Genomic DNA, 6,894 nt, shown 5'->3' with positions numbered 1-6,894 from the left:
AATATGCTATTAGACAACATAAATTCGACTATGCTGCAATCTCACATACTCTTACGTTGATTAACCCGCGGCTGAGTGTAGTACCACCAGTGTCTCTTGAAGATCGTATTGCAGAGGTGACTTTACGGCTGTTGCCATGCAGTTACTGGGATTGACCTCTCACGTGTATAAACAAACCATTTGGTTCATTGACTTGTATTTAGATATATACCTTTGCTTGTTTCTTTTCAGGCCTGTTTACGTGTAGAATTACACTGTCTTTAAACCGTGCAACGGTTACCATAATTAGTCGAGATTGTAGTTCGTCTCTTATAGTCATGCAGAATTCTTTCTTCAATTTCACCAGATAAAATAGCATAGCTCATATATTGTCGGATGATTAGACCAGCAACGCCTTTTTTAATTATTGCAGGGTTTAATGTCAGATTGCTGACAATGTCTTCAACTTTCTTAAGAGAAGTTCTGTAGTATTTGCGGAATATTTTTTATTTCTTTTTTACGTGATCGGACAAAAATTGGGTGTTCACCTCCATCAGCAGAGAACATTGTTTTTTTTTTTTGGGGGGGGGGGGTTGGGGGGTGCATGAAACGCGGTAGTCTATTAGTGCAGAGACTGGAATGAAATTATAAAGGCGACGTTAGACGAGAAAGGCACAGCAACATTCTTACTTCAGGTGCTGAATTGTAGACAAGCCTTTCATGCAGAAATATATAAGGGTTTTTCAAGATGCATTCTTTAACGAAATTTTCCTTCCCTTGAGAACTATGGTAATGGAGAAAACTGTGGTTTGCCGGGCACTGAAGCGCTTGTTTCCTCTACGTATAACACGTCATAAATTACAATCCTACATTCCCATATCTATGCAAGCTGACTGTATGGTTGAGACGAAATTGCCATTTAAATATCAGGGATGTCTCTAAGTCACAGCTCATACACTGTGTGATTAATACGGGATCTGAATCTTATTTCAGCCGTGTACTTTGCACACAATTCAATAGTTTCATGATTTTAATAGGTTATTCAAACATTAAGTCTCCAGTGTTCAAAAGATGTGTTCGTAGACGCAGAAATATATGGCCTTGAAAACATTTTGCATATCGCGTTCCGAAGATTAGGGAGTTCTATGAAGAGTTTTATGGCGAAGATAAAATGGAGTTAAGTAAGCAAGGTATATTTCTTATTGATAAGTAAATTACCTACACATACGGTTTTATCACCTGAATTTCAAACTAAGGAGTAAATAGTTACATAGACAAGGATCTTAGCATGGCGTAGACTAGGTCTTCGTGTAGCAAGTTGGGTGTGCTCTTAAGCAGTACTTACACTCTTGGGCAGCTCCTTTACACCTAAAAGGTACTGTCCGTCCTTGTACTTGTACGGAGCATTGCTGAAATGAATGAAGTGGAATTTAAAAAAGCATTTCAAACAGAAAAACGTTTTTATTCAGTTTAGATTGACTTCAGATGCGTAATAAGTTCATGTGTCTTTTCATGCACATTGCTGTTAACATTTTTATCATGAGATAACTGACTACTTGTCACTGGAACTTCTTTGGTCACACGGGACTTGGCAAGCTCAACAATGGTACCTTCTTGGCTTCTTTATTGTGAGTGGTCGAATTAGATTTAAGCACGGCATTCGAGCCCATCTTTGATTCCCTATTATGAAAAAAAAATCTTCACATCACTGTATAGTTTAAGTACTGCAATAAGTAGTCTCTTCTTGAAATTTTACACCCCTCCCCCAAAAAACTGGGCTTTTGCTTGCTCGACTTAGGTGCTCATTATATTAAAATGATTATGATTTAAGAATGCATGATATTTTGAAACATTCACATCGAGTTTGTTTATCAACACGTACACGCCCGCCCCTATGCACTGACAAACATTTTGTAATGTTCTATTAGGTAACTTGCAATGTTTATTCAAATATTTATTTTTTCTGTTTGCAACATAAATAGACGACAGGCACTGAACCCCAAAATCTTAAACAATAAAATTCAAAGCAAACGCAATTTTCTTGTTTACTTGTTTGTTTTGTTCTCGACCCCTCCGTCAAAGACGGCACTCCGTAGGGCTTCATGTCCTTAAGAAAAAACCACTTGTTGGATCATTTTGCCCCTCAAATCCTATTTTTTCTGGACGAGCAGCCATTAAATATGTATGTTTTAATAATTATCTTAATATACCTGATTAATACACGTTTAAAGCAGTTGCAAAACTACTTAAATATCGCCGTCATTTTTTGTTGCAGGCACACTATATAGTCCTTCGTTTTCAATACTTCGTTGGCACGAGCTGTATAGACTTTACTGGATTTTCCATCTTTCCGAATTGTATACTCTTTTCACAGACCTTCTATCTCCCATTCTTTCGACATAACCGAACCATGATTAAACAACGAGCCAGCATTTCACCTGTGGGAACTATTTGCTACTTTTCATCTTCAAATTCTCACCCATTTAGTAGTTCTTAACCCGCCTAACCTATTCTAGGAGTTCATCTCTGGATTTTCAACCTTCTTTCGATCATTTGCGTTGAGCCTCCGCACTCCTTCTCCATGGAGGAGGTTTAGTTAACAGTGCCTTTGTACTTTCCAACCGTGACTTCCATCGACACTCCTTGCCACACGTATTCTGACTTGCGTCTTCTCTCATCCTACCATCATCCGATGTATTTATTCACAAATACTACGAATGTACTTCCTCCATTCGTGAACCATGCTAACTAATATTCATTGCCATGCACACGCATAGACACAAAATCGCTGTTACATTTGTAACTGAAAATACAAAATTGAAAGTCGGAACATTCCCATGGAATCATTCGGTTCCTGAAAGATATGTCTTTCAGGACAATGAAAGAAAACTACTCGTGTATGTGTTTGCGCTCAGCCGAAATCCATATTGCCAAACAAAACAGCTTTGGTATTCCTTTGTGCCCTTGGAATGCTGCTCTTCTCTCCGCCAATTCACCCGTGAAGTCAGTCTTCTTCGACTTCCTCTTGAGTTTTAAAACGTATTATTTCGGACGACCTTTTACGAGGCCCTTCATTCTTACTGTGTAAACGAGGCATGCATACAAAAGTACCTTCACTGATATGTCAGTTTAAATGTTTATGGCTGAGTTTGAGCAAAATGTCATCCGCTGCTCGTAACGGTGAAAGCAAAAGAACTCCAGAAGTAAGGGGTGTACAGTATATTTATGGCTCAATTTTCTCCTTCATATTCCTTCTTCCTCTGCAAGAAGGGATGACACCAAAAGGTGCCACCCTTCTCGTTTTCAACAATTGTGTTGTAGTGGTGAGGTTGCTAGCCCAAACCCCTGCCCACATTTATTTAAGAGGCTTAATATGGCGTGTGGTATTTCATGGCGGTCACTGATCCATGTAATTACCAGACTTTAGCATTGCTTGATCCGTTAAGATGACTAGCTGAAAGCATGTTCTGTTATAGCTTGTATTTATTGCTTTCATCACATCCTAACGCTTTTTTTTTTATTTAACGTTAAGTAGTGTTTCGTGTTTATTACGATGAGAGAGAGAGAGAGAGAGAGAGAGAGAGAGAGAGAGAGAGAGAGAGAGAGAGAGAGAGAGAGAGAGAGAGAGAGAGAGAGAGAGAGAGAGAGGTATGAGTAACATAACTTGAAATTTAAGGCCGTAACTGACTCACTCTCCTTATCAGTACAGGATGCTTACTAAGATTTCACGTGACTTTTACTTGATTCATGAGATTTTGAACATAATTACCAAGTCTTCATAAATTCATTAAATATAATCTTGATTATGTCCAGAAGCGTTTTTAAACTTTATTTGAATTTGAATTGTCACTCTCACTTTTGCAATTATGCCCTTTTATTCTTTCCAAGATTTTGGTAAGACTTCAATTTATATCATAATTAGGGTAAATAATGATGTTTGACAACATATTATCATTTTTATTAGTAACCTTTTTAACATTACTATTGTTAAGAGTAGTAATGGTTTTAGCAATAGTTTTTCCAATATCGTTATCATTATTATGACTCAAGGTTTCAGATGTGAAATCTATTAGTTGTCCCTTTGTTTCGTGGACACTACGATTTATCAAGACTCTGGATTGCTAACTGAAAGCAGTTCTTAAGAAAACTCACTCTCTTGTTCACCATTATCACAGAGGCGTTCGAATGCTGACTCTTAAGCTCACAATCATCGAGCTGGACCTGTTTTCTGTGCGGAGACTGCAACGGTAAGGCTACCCAAAAACAACCGTGGTTCCTCAGTGCTGTGCACCAATCACAATATCAAGATGACTTGAACAATGACGAACTAGAGTCCCGGGTTTAGGTATTATTATGTTCCTTCTTACATTGCCCTGGGACAAATTACTCAAGTTTTGAAAGACTTCATATTTGTTTTGGTTAATGATAAAAAATTCAGTGTTTGGGCCAGCGATTATTGTACATTACAAGCGTAACATTAGTTATGAATATAACAGAATTATTATTTTTATCAAACAAAGAAGAATCACGTTCTTACAGATGCAGGAGTCAAAAAAGAATATACAGGTAAATTTTTACAAGAATATACTTAAAAAAACCTACGCAAGAATCTTTTTGTCACCTGCATTATTATTGTTATTATTATTATTATTATTATTATTATTATTATTATTGTTATTATGAAATATACATATGGATATTGAGAGCAGTATAATAATTATATTTGCAAACATAAATATGTCATGTTTACAACGGGTGCAATAATAAAGATAACGACACGTAGCAATTAAGTGCGAGGAGTTTACTCTAACCTTGGGTCGGAAGGACCTGCCGTGAAACGAGTTATAACGACAGCTTCTGGGGAAATGTGATTCATGCATCCTCCAGAGGAATGAGAACGGAACCGATGAAGAGAGAGAGAGGGAGAGAGTTATTCTTATCAGTTGCCCTGAAGGCACTCACCGAAATTTCAAAACAAAGACATAGACAAGTCAGTTAATACAGTAATATGCTCATGATAAAAGTGAAGACGAGTTAAATATAATCAGAGAGAGAGAGAGAGAGAGGGGGGGGGATGAGTATGTCACAGTTTCAGAAAATCAAGTTGAAGTGCATCTGACTCATTGTGACATAACCCAAACGTTGGAAAGCGGACGCTACATATTAGTCAGGACCGAGACATTTGTAATGGTCGTTATCTCGTTAAATCTTTTTACAGCATAATGCGTAGGCTTATCAGATATTATGATTTAAGAAAAAAGTAATACTGATTAGGTTATCACTTAAAGGAAGCCGGAAGATAGTCACTGAGTGCGGATTTTTTTTAAGTAGCCTCTCTCTCTCTCTCTCTGGTGATAACTGCTATGTCATGCACAGGTTTTCAGACCTTTTAAACTATCAGACAAATACTGGTGTATCCTAGTAGGAAGGTATCATCAATAAGAATATTCAGTTATTGTGATCACACAAGTGGGTAGCATCGTGTACAGCGTGGTCTGTCAATAATTAATAAAGTTGGGCACAAAAAAAAAGAGAGAACTCTAGCTAAGGTTCTAGCTAATAAGTGCCTTGATACTAACTTGTCTATTTATTGTAATGCAGAGTTTTCTAGGTAGTTATTTTGAGACAATATTGGAGCGCGCCGCGTTCTTTCAGTTTCAAAATACAAAGTTGGCAATTTGTCAGGTATATTTAGTGCATTTTAGGGGAAAATTGAATTGACATATCAAATTTTTACTTTGTTTTGAAGGTAGTGAGACCGCTGTTAACTGCATGACTTTGTTGTCACTTTTATATTAAACCGTAAAGCTCGCCCCTTGGTGTGTAAATCGCAGAGTTGTACTAAGGCTGTTAGAGGACAGACTCTAGACAAAGGAAACCACTACACCTGACCATACTTCCATATTGATCAGTAACAATTAGGCTGCCAACTGGTTGCTAATCGTAACATGAAAGTCACCTGAGATAACAAAAAGGATTTGGGGTTAAGGGATATTGGGTGGTTTGCAATAGAATTCGGGTCTGGGAGTGGTTTATGCATTGCGATTGTTTTCCATTGATATTTTAAATACATAACAAGAGATCTTTCCCCCAGAATGACATATTTAAAGACAATATCCGTCTCAGTTCTTCTCAGGCTATTATGGGACAAGTTATAATGATTCTGTTCTATGCTGTCAGTTATGTACATCACTTGGCTATTAGTCGCCTGCTGTAGGTCACAGCTGGAGACGAAATAGTTCCTCTCTCTCTCAACCGAATGTAGATAAAGAATATGATAATTTTGTGTACCTTTCATTTTGTACCTCCCCTTTACTCACGTACATTTACGAAGACATCTAAGAAACTACTTAAACAGCGATTACACAGAAGAAAAACACCTTTTTTCATCTTCGATATTTACAGCATTACATGATGATAGGTAACGGTTTAATATTGGTAAACAGTATCACAGAAAACATCGACTGCTGCACACCTGAAAAATTACGGACACATCTGGTTGACGTAACAAAACCTCGTCAATTGAGGCTTAGGCCTCTTCGTTTAGGCTTTTCTTACTAAGGGATACGGTCGTAAAGTAATATTGAGTTTGTGTCGAACGTTGATTTTAGACTATGACATTTTTATATCTGAATCAGTAGGAATGTTCTTTTTTTGATGTCGTGGAGTTGATCATCTTCCTTCTGTCTTGTTACATAAACAGTGGCTTAAAGTCATGTGATTGTTAAGACTGGGTAGTGAAAAAAAAGGACTCGAAATCTTTCGTCACGGTCCATAGTTCCTGATGGTTCCCTCCCATCCTTCCAGTAAAGTTTACTCTTGACTTTTATCAGATGTCTCCGAGGTGTATGGTCCTTTCCTGGTGATCAGTCAGTGTTTTTTCAACTCCATCGCTCCCTGAATCACTTTATTCGC

The sequence above is a fragment of the Macrobrachium rosenbergii genome, chromosome 25 (assembly GCF_040412425.1).
Source record: "Macrobrachium rosenbergii isolate ZJJX-2024 chromosome 25, ASM4041242v1, whole genome shotgun sequence".
In the NCBI taxonomy this organism is placed as follows: Eukaryota; Metazoa; Arthropoda; class Malacostraca; order Decapoda; family Palaemonidae; genus Macrobrachium; species Macrobrachium rosenbergii.
This window is presented reverse-complemented; position numbering follows the sequence as displayed.